Source organism: Nelumbo lutea, chromosome 1, assembly GCF_056320005.1.
Source record: "Nelumbo lutea isolate HS-2025 chromosome 1, American lotus-T2T, whole genome shotgun sequence".
NCBI classification, from domain to species: domain Eukaryota; kingdom Viridiplantae; phylum Streptophyta; class Magnoliopsida; order Proteales; family Nelumbonaceae; genus Nelumbo; species Nelumbo lutea.
The window spans coordinates 220,376,836-220,389,766 of NC_142684.1; the positions used below are offsets into that span (position 1 = coordinate 220,376,836).

The window sequence follows — 12,931 nt, forward strand, 5'->3', positions numbered from 1 at the left end:
TTTGTCTTTTCTCCATAATCATGGTGACGGTTCGTCAACTATCATCTACTTTATAAGAAATAAGGAAAACTTTTTTTTTTCAAAGGCGAATAGACTAGACAAGAGAGAGCGGCCCACCCCAAATTCCTACATTCCCAACCCTATCGCCTTCCACGTTCCACTTCCAGCAACAATGTCCCTGGCTGGTCGTAGCGGGGATTTGGAATTTTGGGATTCAATCCCGCCGTCGTCAATGGGGTCGAGAGTATTGGGGTTTCGGGGAGGGGCGATCCCGTAAAAAAAAGGGTGAATTTTTTAAACTACCCATATAATTTATCTAATTGACTAACTGTACCCTTAGTGTTTGAAATTTGATTGAGGCTACTCTCTACCCTTTTTACAATTGATTGACTCTATTCTTACCGTTAACTTCCGTCAAAATCCGTGCAAAATGCCTAAATTGCCTTGCAACTTAAAAAATACAGAGTTCTAAGACAACCCTGCAACTCCCACCACTGGGTGGAGTTACAAGGCAGTGCTGCCATTGTCGCCCAAAGGAAGAAGAGAGATATTAGAGTTCAGAGGCAAATATTGTTGTCCTCGCCCAAAGGAAGAAGAGAGAGATTGGAGTTCAGAGGTGAATGTTGCCGCCATTGCCCAGAGGAAGAAGAGAGAGAAAGAAAGATCGGACTCCAAAGGGGTTGTTGCTGCCGCCGTCACCCAAAGGAAGAAGAGAGAGAGAGAAAGAGATCGGACTTCAAAGGGGTTACCACCGTTGTCGATTAGAGGAAGAAGAGAGAGAGAAAGAAAGATTGAACTTTAGAGGGGTTTTTACTGTCGTCGCCCAGAGGAAGAAGAGAGAGAAAGATCGGACTTTAGAGGGGGTTGTCGTCGCCATCGTTGCTTGGAGGAAGAAGAGAGAGAGAAAGATCGGACTTTAGAGGGGGTTGTCGTCGCCATCGTTGCTTGGAGGAAGAAGAGAGAGAGAAAGATCGGACTTTCGCCATCGTTACCCCTATTCAGTTTGCTCATACCACTTCCGTTGCTACCATTGCCGCCCCTATTCGGTTCATTCGTTCTCTACTTCTTCAACAAAACACCTCCATTATTAAAGAAGAAAGAGGATGACGTGCTCTTTTGTGTGTTTGAGCCCTCTCGACAACACATTTCCAGTGAAATTCAAAGAATGAATTTAGAGATGGTTCATAAACGTAAGGATGCATTAGCTCGAAAGAATATACCATATCCTGGAATTTTCTTTCACCCTCCTTGTATTCATCCTTCAGTTTCAGATGAGCTTCCCAAATTTTGTTAGGTGTAGCACAATGGTGATTCATTTTTCTCATCCCATGTGCAAAGTGATTGCGAGCATGAGGCATCTCAGTACACAGGACAAAGCCAATGTTTAATGTCTGAGATTGTGGCTTTGTCCTGTGCATACGGTGTGGATACGATGCAGTTCTCTCCGGTGATCTGGTGTTGATGGAGACTGTGGGAAGAAGATAGAGGGAAGAGAAAGAAGTCGGACGAGGAAGGGTGTGCTGGGTCAAAAGGAAGGGACAAGAGTAGTATTGGGTTTTAAAAAATTTTAAAGGTCACGTGTATGGGTTTTAACGGAATATTAACAGATGTTAATGATAAGGGTAGAGCTAGTCAATTGTCAAAAATAGTGGGGTAATGTTAGTCAATTTTCAAACAGCAAGGTTGCACTTAATTAATTAGCTAAACCATAAGGGTAGTTTAAGAAATTTACCCTAAAAAAATCAACGTAATTGCATATTTTTCTCCTTTAATCAAAAAATAAAAAATAGAATCACAATATCACATAAACTTACTTCACGAATTCATTCCTAAGGCTGTTTTTGGTGTAAATGTAAAACTCCACCATCGGTTCACATTTTCACATTTATTTTCAGTATAAATACGGATCGATGTAAAACTCTTGTTTTCAGTATAAATACGGATCGATGTAAAACTCTAGTTTTCAGTATAAATACGGATCTATGTAAAACTCTACTCCTAGTATGTATTTTCACACGTTTATTTTCAATATAAACCTTCCCATTGGTTGACTTTTCCATCAATAATCAATTATCACATAAAAAAAAAACTCCCAGTCCACTAAAAATTTTAAATCCATTTATTGAATTTTCCATCCATTAAGTTGATGAATTTTCCACTAAAAACAAACGCAGCCTAAAGTATTATTTCTTAGCATATTTGCAAAACCTAGGAATGAGAGGGTACGGAACTTATAAGTATTTAAAGTAAACTGTTTAGGTAATTTAGTAGCAAAAAATTAAAATGTAGAACATATCGAGGATGATTCTACATGACACCGGTTGCTACAGCATAAGCCCTCTTTCCCAACCCAACCCGGATGAACGGTTCTGAAAACATGAGCAAGGGAATCTTTCATTAGAAAATGACTATAGGGCCATGTTGGGTCATTTGGGTCTAAATCGAAATTTTTATTGATTCTAAGTAGCTGAATCTGATCAGAAGTCATAACGTTAGCAACGACGTAAAATCATTTTACTGAATCTTCTAAAGATACTTGATTAAATCGAGTATTTTATGGGTAGGTCAGCCAATGACCAAAGGAACGATTAATAGAAAAGAGAAAAGAAAAAATAGAATTTAGATTACCAGAACTCTATACATTTTCGTTTGTTAACAAAGCACAGAATCTATGTACAGATTAAAAAAAGGACATAGCCATTCTTACAGAGGAATTCCTTATTCCTTTCATTTAAACAGTTGTTTGCTTTACCAAAAAAAATTAATAATCAGTTAAGCGACTGCAGAATTCTGATCACTGATAATCTAAATATCTAATATATGTAGGATATGCTGATCCCTGAGCTTTAAGATACATATTACAATCTGTTTTAGATATGGGGATAAATTAAGATACTCATGGATCAGCTATAAAAACAAATAAATCTCAAAAAATATAACATTAAAAAACACATACTTTAATAGTTTATATTAAGTGCAAAGCATAAGGAAAGACTTGGTAAACATTGATGGAAGAATTAAATAATGGTGTATATATCTGAATTCTTAAAAATGTGTTTAAATTTATAAGGTACCATGTTATAAGAATTAAAGTGGCTGAACTAAAAAGCTTATTTGTCTTTTATTGAATAAGTTTTTAAGGAGGTTGTGGCCTTGTAGGCTCCTTAATTGTTGAAGCTGAAGTTGGGAATATTATTTTCATCCACCAAAAGACAAAGCAATAAGTTGTTCGATTCAGAATCTCCAGCAACTATCAAACGGCTCATATAATTCTTAATAATCAATATTTTAACATTTATTGACAAGAATTGACTAAGAAGAAAAAATGTATAAATGTAAAAATTCACAAAATCCATTCATGACAAGTTGATAAAACATGGCATATTGGTGGATTTGTTATCTTTCAACCTAATGATCAAGGTATAAATCTTCTTGTAATTTTTATATGAAACATAGGAGTTAATGGGAGAGAACTGCTGACCCATTGACCTGGAGAGAACAGTGGTTCAACCTCCTGGCTGGTTTTTAAAAGAGAAATGAATTCTATGGTTGATTTGTCAAGCAAATAAGAAGTGGAAAGGGCAACAATTTCCTGCCCAGTAGTTTTTTTTTTTTTTGCTTGAGAAGGGGGTTTTCCAATTTCTTATACTGCATATGGTTATGGTATAATAAATTTATATTTTAGATTTAATGATTTATAGTTGCATTGCGTGCTAAAGCTAAACCCTATAATTCCTATCCATCGTACTAACATCATATTATCAAGTTACTCGTTAAAAAATCAATCTATGATAATTGAATGCCAATCAAGAGAAACTCAAGAATGATGATGTTCAGCAGAATAGAGAATAAACAATAAACAGATCATCTTCAATTGCACTCTGTTTTTTATGAATAACAGAAAACTTTCAATAAAAATTCAAGAAAAAGAGTACAAAGTATAAGGGGAGAGGTAAACCCTCTTAACCCTCCCCTAGGAAAAGTAACAAGCAAATTACAACATAGCACAAAACAGTTGTTCCCTTCCCACCCCTTGCTTAGCAAGAGTATCCACGAAGGAGTTGGAACTTCTCTTTACCCACTTTAACTGAATTTGCAAATCTTGTGCTAACCGATTAAACAATCTTTTTTCATTAGCGTACTTCCATAGACCACTATCTTCTTTTCAGCCAGCCAATAACCAGTTTTGAATCCCCTTCAACAATAAGCTTGTGCTAACCGATTAAACAATCTTTTTTCATTAGCGTACTTCCATAGACCACTATCTTCTTTTCAGCCAGCCAATAACCAGTTTTGAATCCCCTTCAACAATAAGCTTGTGCTAACCGATTAAACAATCTTTTTTCATTAGCATCACTTGCCAAGATCTCAGCCCGGAGTCACTAACACCAATATGACCAGAATATAAAGCAATGACTTTTCCTTCTTCATCTCTAAAGGCTCCACCAATGCCAGAAGACCCCGGGTAAACTTCACTACTACCATCAAAATTCAGTTTAACGAACCCAGGGGCTGGTGAAGACCAAAGGGGAGTAAATTTGGTCTTTGCCGGGGATGAATCTACCACAAATACCATGCAATAGATAGAAGGATAGAAGATTATTAAACAATGAAGAGCTTGGGTAAGTTTACTCACAGAGAAGAGACTAAAGGGAAACTTAGATACATAAAAAATATTGTAAATTAAGGTCAGAACCGAGAATCGCAATACCAATACCAGTAATAAAGGAAGAAGAGACATCAACTAAAGTGACAGTTTGGGACGTGGAGGGAGGAGACATTGACATAAATATGTTGATTTTCTATACTTTAACATGAAATTTGTACTTTTCTGATGAAAATTATGGATACTTATTAAGGAAATATGATTATGGAACCTAGGGAACTACCCTAGGATACATGTTTTTACTTAAAAAAATCCACCGCCTAGGCGCCCACCTAGGCGACAAGGCACCCCCCCTGTCACCTAGCCTCACCTTGGCACCTTGAAAACTATGGATCTGAGGCTTCAGAATCAATTACTTAGGGTGAAGGTTTGGAACTAGAAATAAGACAAATTGTACCTGACTTCACAAGTATAGCAATGGTATACCAGAAGAAGTAGAACATGAAAAGTGTCCCTTTGTCATTGCCAACACTTAAAGTAGACATATCATTTGTGATGCCTCGATTACCAAGATCATCTTCCTCCATAGCAATGGTTAGCCTAAAGAGGATGGGGGACATACAAATCATAGCAAAAATTGACTGTGTGACCCTCCCTTCCACAATGTGAGCATTCACAAACTGAACCTCGTCCACCACAACTTCTACCACCACTACCACCACCCCCTACACCACTGACCACCTACTTCTCTCCCCCCCCCCCCCCCCCCCCCCCCCACCCCCCACCCACCCCAACCACCCCTAGGCCCATGGCCAAAACCTCTTGTGACACCTCTAACTCTTCCTCATGCTCCTCAGCCTTGAAACCTTCTCCAGAAACTACTTAGGTTGACCTCTATGAGGTAGGAACATGGTCACTAACTCATGAGATGTTGAAGCCCTCCTTATACAGGAGACATGGATTTACTAAACCTTCTCTGGAAACTACCCAAAATTTGTGCCCATATTGATTCAAGCTCAGTTCTCAAACCTGATAAAAACCTTACAATATCTAGGTGCTCCCTTTGTTCCTATTGTACCCTCAAATCAGTGGACAAGGGCTAATGGACATCAAGTTCATTTCTTAAATTCTTCAAAGAAACATGATATTCTTCCACATTTTTATCCTCTTGTTGGAGAAAGATATAATCTTGGTAGTTGGTACAACTCATATGTTCTTGTGACATTATCTTGTCCATAAAGTTGCTTGACATGGTTCCAGATCTCCTTAGTAGTGTCTAGAAACATGAGATTTACACTGATAAGAAGAGAGAAAAGGACTCTTGCTGTTAGGGTAAACAGCAATGGGATAGATCACCTAGAAGAAACAGGTGAGAGAAAGGGGAAAAAAAGAAAAATTTCTTGCAACAACCAGAACATGAAAATCTAAAAAAAAAGTAGCCATGTTCTTAAGACACCAGACACTAGAAAATAAATTAAAAAAAAAAAAAAACTGAAACAATACCAATATCCCATAACCCAAAAATTCTGAAATTGGTACAGGAATTGGAATATTGGTTTTTTTTCCCATAAATTATTTCCTTGGTTCTGCATCAATTATACTTAATCAACTCTTTGCTGGAGGAGCATCATACAACATCGTGGGAGTAGAAAGTTATCTCTACTATGAGTTTAAAAATGATGACTTGGTTCTTTGTAAGAGCTGCAGAAGGTGCATTTCAGCCACTATTATTTGTGGTTAAGGATAATTCAGCCAGTTCACTGTTCCTTTCAATAACTCTACTCACAGATATCAAAATAGATTTTGATCTTTCTCTTTGAAAAAAAACATGCCTTACAGATTTATTTTCCCAAACTGAATATAGATGTATTTCATAAAAGTTCCAGTACCGCAAGAATAAGAACAATATAAAGTAAACAAAGGGCAGCCAAGTGGACAAGGCTCCCACAAAAGGGCAGCCATGTCCATCATAACAAGATTAAGTAAACAACATGACCCAATTTCTTGTGGTGTATAAGCAGTGTAAATTAAAGGAAAGAAACCTTCAAGTCCCATATAAATGGAAAGGAAGTGCAGATTCAAGGTCTACTATACAACTATATCTCACCTTGCAACACCAAAATCTCCAACTTTTAGGACTGGATTGTCTCATATTCTCATAAGGTTCTGTAAATTTTAGCCGAATAAAACAAATAAATGAAGCAAATCACATCAATAGAGTAAAGCCCTTGGCAGAAGGACATCCAATGGGATGCATTAAGTTTCATAGTTAAAATTAAACCTCTTAGGTTGCAAGTCCAATACTAAAATCTCCTGGCTTGAACTCATTGTAATAGTCCATTCTTGAGCAAATCATCATTCACCTTGTGGCTTAGATGCTTCTTATCGATCTCCATGGTGGCAACTTCCAAGCCCAGGTAACGATCTCTCGAGCGCCACATGACAGCGAAGGAACCCACCGAGAATGTAATCTCCGATCAAGTGGCACCGGTTGGCCTATCCGAGATCCATCACATGCCTAACTGATTAGAACTTATTGGAAAAATTAAATCCTCTTGTTCTTGGGATTAAATTGTAATCTCCTTGAGCAGATTATCGTTCACCCTATGCCTGCTTGTTTATTGTTTGGATCATCTGCTTTCCCTCTTATACCGGTTTTGTTCTCTCCTAAACACAATTACACAAGTTCCTTTGGTTTAGCCATCCGCTCCAGAAACAGAGTCACCATGTTCCTTGAAAACCGACTATCAATCACCGTGCTTTGGAGATAGGAAAAACATGGTGACTCTTACGTTTGATTAATAAGAGGCATGAATCATGATGTTCTTAATCAGGTCTCCAGAATTGAAGATCAGAAATCAAGTTCACTTCAAAGGCATCAGAGATCCTCTCACGCAAGAATCGAAAACCCGGATTGCGCCTGTATCTCTCGAATCTCGATGGCATTTTTAGCCATAGAAGCCATCTTCTCCTTCCACGAATTAATTATTTTCTTTTCCCACCAACTTGGATAAGATCTTCATAGGGGAGAAGTACAAATCAGCACAGCTCAAAATTTATTATGCCCAAAGTACAGGGGGAATGCATCCTCACCGTGAATTGATGCCAAATTCACGAGTACGATATAATTTATAGGGGAACAAGGCTAGTTGTCGGGGGGCTGGAATTCAGAATTCTGCATCGATGCATCTGTACGTTTTAGGAAATTCGCCATTAGTAACTTGTACTTTGTCTAAGTGACAATTTGATCCCAAACTTAAAAATATGATAATTTAAGTATTTATCATTAAACAGTTATTAATTAGTCATTAAATGATATTTAAAAAAAACAAATATTCTTCAATTATCATTTAATGATCAATTATCCAAACATCGATAAAAATTTAACAATTCCAAATCCTTGTTTCTTCATTCAAGAATGTTGAGGTCACCAAAATGGCCACTAAGACATGATCCCAAGAAGGGATTTGGAATTGTTAAATTTCTTTCAACGTTTAGATGGTTAATAAAGAAAATTAGATGATACTTGAAAGGCATCTATGTCTTTTTCAAATGCTACTTAATGATTGATTAACAATTGGTTAATGATAGATATTAGATTGATACGCTTTGAAAGTTCAACCGCTCTATTGTCGCATTTTAAAGTTTTGGGACCAAAGTGACACTAAACAAGTACAGGCAACTAATGGGGAATTTTAGGGTGCTTTTTTTAGTAGCGGAAGTTGGCATATCACTTCGCCTTACCCACTAAGGTTTTAGGATGCTTTTTTTTAGAATCCTTGTTTGCCTATCTTGCCAGTGTCTTCCAAAGCCTCAGGTTACAATTGTTTTTAAGCATGGTTTTTAAAACCGAATTGGTCAAGGGTCCGGTTACTAGTTTGAACGGTTCAACTATTTGATTTGAACGATCCAATCATTTGAACGATTAACCAGCTGATTTGATTTACTGACCAAAATCAATGATTTTAGAGAAAAAAACAATTCTAGGGAAAAACGGAACCAATCAAATGACCGATTCTTAGCTTTTCCAGTCCAACCGTCTGATCCAGTCCGATTTTGAGAAACCATGTTTTTAAGAGGAGACTTAGCACTTAGCGGTCAGACGCTTAGAGCTTCCGGTGACGTGTCAAAGTTCGATGACGAATAAATGGAAGCAGGGATTTCTTGTGATGTGAATGTGATAAAAAAGTGGTGACTGGGGTGCCTGGATTTTAGTAGCCTTAGGCGATATATTATTTCTTTTATGGGTAAAATTTTAAATAGCATATCGTAATAAAAGAAAAACAAAATGTCTATTTTACCCTTAAAGTTTAATAATCGCGTGAAAGATAAATACATGCCTGCAACAGTTACCGTTGCAACTTTCGGCCGGTGGTGTAACAAGTCAGAAGCAGCAGTTTCGTTGATCCCTCAGCGATTTGCATCCCTCACCGTGTGAGTTCCATGACCATTTGCATCCCCCGATAACCGAAACTCGATAGTTTCGTTGATCCTCCAATTCTGCCAAATCTCCCCACCGGTTTTTACATAAATTTGGAGATTTGGTATTGGGAAACAAATAACAATGTCATAATGGAATCTGTAATATGAAATAATCATATTAGTTGTGATTAACTGCAAAACAAATAGTCAATAACAATATCATCTTGAGGTCTCCATGTAAGTCAAATTATTGATTCATATTAGGCACTTGGAATCGAGCGTTCAAAGCTTAGGCCCAAAAGATTTACAGGGTTAGGGTTCTAACCTTTTGTTGCCATTAGTTTGAGAATGTCAGTGGCCCTAAGCTGTCGGTGGTTGCAGTAGAGATGGAATGAGAGAGTGAGTAGAAGAAGAATGAAGTTAGAGAAACAAGAAAGCTAGATAGAGAGAGGAGCTCAAGAGGCAGAAGCATGGGAAAGAATGACAAGATTTTAGTAGATTCCTTTCCACTTAGTCGGAATAGAGCCAAGATTTAGATCAGAGAAGCTTCGCCGCTTGGGCCAGATTTCAGTCTTAAGATTTAAGAAATTTGCCCAATTTTAAATTATCCTTAATTTTTAATAAATTAGCTTGGGCCCTATTTGGCGCATCTTTCTGCTCGGGCTGTCGGTTGTTTAGAAGCTTGGTAGATCATGTTTTGGATTTTTTCCCATTTGATTGGAGGAAAAATCTAACCACCAAAATATGTTACTCTGAAAAGATGTGAAAAACCCATCTTGGGAGACTTCAAATAGAGCTTTTCGACTTTTTTATTGCATTTTCGTGCAAAAAAATACATCATAACCAAACTCACACTGCCTTTTAGCTATCAAGTCTACTCTCACAATTGACATTCAAAGGTAATTATTAATGAAAATATTAAAAATACTATTTTGTCCGTTATTCTTTTTTTAAATCTTCAAAAGTAGTTCAGACAAGACAACTATTTGAAAGACCGGCATGTTTTCACTGGAGATGGAATAAACTACAATCGCGGACTGAAATATTTTTATAATAAGAAATGTGAAAGGGAGGGAGAGGTTTAGAGGAGGAGAAAATTAAGAGATTCAAATACCGGTGTGATCCACAGAACGACCAAATTGTATCATCATCAGCATCCCCCTATATATAAACCCTCCAACACCTGTACTCCACAAGAGAGCTGATCATCAATCCTTGACATTTTTCCATGCTTGTTGTCCCTCTTCAAAGGAGAGAAAAAATCTTCTGGTTGGGTTAATTAAAACCTGAAGTTTTTAAAATGATTGCAGAAGTAGCAAGTGTAGGTGATATTGAGTTGCTGGATCAAATATTAGCAGAAGAGTAGAAGCAGCTTTGTAGTGCTTGAGAGTAGGCTCTGAAATAAGAGAAATTATGCCATCACTGCAAGGTGATGTAGTCAAGTCTCTATACATAGTCCTCCCAAATTGGGAAAAACAATGCGACTCTAAGTGGAGGATAAAAAAATGCAGCTGCTTTTAAGTTTTGATGTTGTAAAATATTATTATATAATCGGATTCTAAATTATGCTCAAGCTAATGGCTTAGCTATCAAAACAGAGACCATTGTAATGGTAAAAGACAAAGTCAATATAACTTTGGCTTGTCTCTTAACCTGATCACACCTACAAATTGACATAGTGAAATGATAAACTGGATATCTTTGTTTTATTTGCATGTTAAGTCTTTTGCTGAAATTTTCAGGCACAGAGAAACCATGCATATTCACCAATTGCTCCTTCTAAAGATTCATGTAATGTCTACTGTCAATTACGCATATGCAAGAATGCGTTGGAGTTGTGATGGTAAGCATGGCTGTAAACAATTTGTGGATTTTCTTTGCAAATTTCATTAATAGCTTCAAGACAATAAGGGAAGCTTAAGAACATTGTGGGATACCCACATTAAAGAAAAACTCATGAGCAGCCCTTTCTTCTGTACCTATTTGGAAAACAGAATACCTTCTCTGGATTTCGTTGTAATGTAATCGTTTCAGAAGATGAAACAGAAGCAGCCAGAGGTGAGTTTGTTCAAAAAGGACGAGGGTTTTGAAGGTTTCAGTGACCGGGACAAAACCCTTAAAGAAAGTAGCGCATCATCCACAAAGGGTAACATTGGATTTTATTAAAAAAGATATATACATCACGTAGTGTTACATGTGAGCAGATGGTGGATGCTCACATAGGAGAATATTTAGAAAATTTGGGAGTACTAAGACAATATGGAAACAATTGGGATAGAGTAAGTCAATATCCTAAAACTTAAGAATACTTTAAGAGATTTGCTATTTTTTGCTGATACCCAAGCTAACGTACCAGTCACCCCTCAATTGGCTTGTGCAATCAAATAGACTTAGTCACCTCACGCTTTCACATGGCTCGGTATGTCACATGTGTGTGAAAATTAAACAATAAGTTTAGGTCTTATATCTTCAAATTTTATTTTTTAAAACTAAAAAAAGAAAAGAAAAATAAGTAAACAAATTAAATTTGATGTCAATTCGATGGGTTGAGTGAGAGAACACGCATCTATGACAACATCAATTGCTGCAAGACCAAGGCTCAAAGTATAAGAAACACAAGGTGTATCGGAATGGTAATTTTAAGAGATGTATCGAGATATATTTTGGAAACGCATAGATATGGACGGAAAATCAAGATATGTATAGATACACTAGAAAATCTAAAAAAAAAAATCCTTAAAAAATATGAACAACAATAAAAATGAATTTTATGTGATTATAACTAATTTATTTAAACATAAAAATCATTCTTTAATGATTTATATAAAGTATCAAGATATAATAACTAACCATTGAAAAATAATAGAAGAACTAAAATGTATGTGTGTATATATACTAATATTTATTATATATAGATTTAGATAATATTTATTATGTATACAAGTTAATATATATCTTAATTTTTAATAAATAAATATAATTTGTATTCATCTTATTATTATATAAATATTGTTGGTGCTCGGATTGGCCGAGGTCAACACTATCAATTCACCCTTAAGCTAAGGTGTGTAGCCGAGGTGCGAGGTGCCTGAAGCCGAGGTGTCCGAGGCGGCCGAGGGTGGATAGGTCAATCTTGCAAGGTAGGAGAGCACATCAAAGGCCCTGGGTTGGTACCTAAGGCGGAGACTCTAACGGTCAAGTTAGTAACAGGAGGTGGAAGGTGGGCGAGGTCTTGGGTATGAGCACCCAGATGAGGCCACTAGAAAGTAGGAGATCTCAAAGAGCAATAAGAGCGCTTGGGAGTTCTTAAGTTCTGGGTCATTTACCTTATGGGGGTCACCCCCTATTTATGCTTGAGGTTGTCTGGAGGCGAGTAACCTCAGACGGTCTGGATGTAGTCCATACTGAGGGGTGTAGTCATTTGAGGGCGCTAGGTGACGTTGTGCGATTGGCTTTGTGAGGCCTGCCAGGCCCAGTTCCGCGCGCGCCCTGATTGGTCCCGTGCAAGGTGCCAAGTTCGGCTTTGCGCGTGCCCTGATTGGCTCCACTCTGGGCTTCGTCGCTTGACACGTGAAGGCCTGCCATTGGCTTAACCGAATGCACCTACATCATTTGCCCCTACTCCCGAGGCCGAGGTGGAGGTCTGGGCTGAGGGCTTCAGCTTCAACCGAAGGGAGTGCCAATAATGCCAGGAGGCACCATTGGGCCTCTTAACGAGGTAAGCCCTGTGGTGGTGTCATCTCGATCTTGCATTCGCAGCTGACCGAGGTCATATCCATGGGCGGTCGAGGGGATGCCTTTCCCCCCTGCCCCAGTTCCTCATCGTTGTGAGGCGGGGCTACAGGGGCCTCGGCCTCGGCTATGGAAACCAAGAGGGGAGGTTGAGGTGGCCAAGCTAATGAC

The 12,931-nt window shown here is 37.8% G+C and overlaps 1 long non-coding RNA gene across 1 annotated transcript; it reads right to left on the minus strand.

The window, feature by feature from the left end:
- Positions 1-3,846: 3,846 nt before the first annotated feature.
- Positions 3,847-7,524, minus strand: LOC148881155 (uncharacterized). Its single transcript, XR_016104757.1, has 2 exons — positions 6,888-7,524; positions 3,847-4,560 (listed from the first exon to the last, which is right to left on the minus strand). It is a non-coding gene; the product is annotated as an uncharacterized LOC148881155 (long non-coding RNA).
- Positions 7,525-12,931: the final 5,407 nt, after the last annotated feature.